General features: G+C 53.6%; 1 pseudogene across 1 annotated transcript; it reads right to left on the bottom strand.

Annotated features, from left to right (window-relative positions):
• Positions 1–264: 264 nt before the first annotated feature.
• Positions 265–1,301, bottom strand: LOC306652234 (KH domain-containing, RNA-binding, signal transduction-associated protein 3-like; annotated as a pseudogene). The gene has a single exon. The product of its transcript is annotated as a KH domain-containing, RNA-binding, signal transduction-associated protein 3-like (transcript).
• Between the last annotated feature and the right edge of the window lie 346 nt (positions 1,302–1,647).

The following is a 1,647-nucleotide window of genomic DNA, read 5'->3' as shown; positions in this document are numbered from 1 at the left end:
AACCTATTTTTTAACACTAGTTAATCAAACTTTTTTTTCCTTTTGATGACCTATTTTTTCATATACAGACTGGAAATAACAAAATTTTACATGTCTTTTTTTTCCTGCCCAGGTTGATGTTTCAACAAAGTAGTTTTAAGTTCCATCCTTTCATATTTTAAGCATTTTGATTTATTTAAAAAGGGATTGTTCATAGAAAAAATTACTTTGAACAGTATACAGGATGGGTGGAGATTGGCTATTTCACAACATCAGACAGTACAATCAGTATCTGCCATATGGCTGGATCTCTGTAGATGCCCTTCGCTGTCCTAGCTGAAGGTGCCTTATGTCTTGACTTAGTCCACTCCTCTTGTCCATAGGAATCTAGGTCTCCTCATTGAGTCCATGTCCATAATTATAATAATCAGCCCCACTCTGAGCTGGCGCACTGTAGCTGTTCTCGTAGGAATCATGATTCTGTTCGTCATAAGCAGTGCTGTATCCATCGTCGTAGTCATACTCTCCGTAGGTCTCTTGTGTCGGGAGAGGCAGTGGAGGTCTGTACCCAGTGGGGGGCACCCCTTTTGCTCTGGGAGTGAGAAGGCCTCTTCCCCAACTCACTGGCCCCCAGGTGGACAGGACTCCTGTGAGAGCTGGAGTGCCACGGGGCACACCAATGCCGACTGGCCAGGTGGTGACTCCTCCTCTTCCCCTGGTTATCGCTGGGGCTGGCACACCTCTTGTCCACAGGGTGGGTTTCCCCTGAACCACTGGGGCATCTGCATTTTCTGAACCAGCATTCAAATATATTAACTCCTGGAGCTGCGCTTGTCTGATATCATTGTAGTTGGGGATGAGGAACTTTTTGATCTCTTCCAAGGCATGGCCCACCCGGGCATAGGCTTCTGCTGGTGGGGCAAAGACTTCAGTGAGGACATGGAGATCATCACTGAGGTGGAAGTACTTAGCGTCTCCACTCTTCCTCAACTCTTCTTCCTTTGCCTTGTCTCTCATGGAGCCTTTTCCCAGGATGGACGTTTTTGTCAAGGTTTCTTCTGTAACCGCTTCAGGGAATTGCCACGTGGACCCAAAAGTTTCCCCACAAAGTTGAACTAAGGAAACTGTTTTACAGGAATTTACACCCTCTGTCCCAGCTTCATGTTCTTATTAATCACAACGTCAATGTACTTTTCTTCCTCCTTGCCTTCTCCCTTTTGAAACTTTTCTATTTCTTGGTTCACCAGGCGCAGGGCATGCGTGAAGGAAGGGTCCAAGGAGTCCTTCTCCGCCATCAGCTCTGGCAGGTATTTCTCCTCCATGCTCCCCGGTCGCCTGGGCCCCCGTCGCAGCCCGGCAGCCCGAACCGCGCGCGACCCATTGGCAAGGACCCGGCCAGACAGAGCGGCGGCGGCAGAGCCGGGCGGGCGGCGGCGCCGGACGGGCAGCGGCGCCGGGCGGGCACCGGCCGCTCAGCCTGGTCCCCTGGCGCTCAAGAGCCAGCGCGGGCGGCCGCCGCCTCCGGGATGCACCCCGCGCTGCGGGCGCTGGCGCGGTCAGGTGGGCCTCGGGCTGGGCGCGTGGCGAGCGCGGAGACCCCGATGCAGGCAGCCCAGCTCACCAGCCAGCGGCGCCCGCCAGGAGCTCTGCAGCGACCTGCTCAGCGCG

This window comes from Sciurus vulgaris (genome assembly GCF_902686455.1).
Source record: "Sciurus vulgaris genome assembly, contig: HiC_scaffold_152_arrow_ctg1, whole genome shotgun sequence".
In the NCBI taxonomy this organism is placed as follows: Eukaryota; Metazoa; Chordata; class Mammalia; order Rodentia; family Sciuridae; genus Sciurus; species Sciurus vulgaris.
The sequence above is the reverse complement of the archived record's forward strand: the minus strand, read 5'-3'. Positions and strand labels throughout refer to the sequence as shown.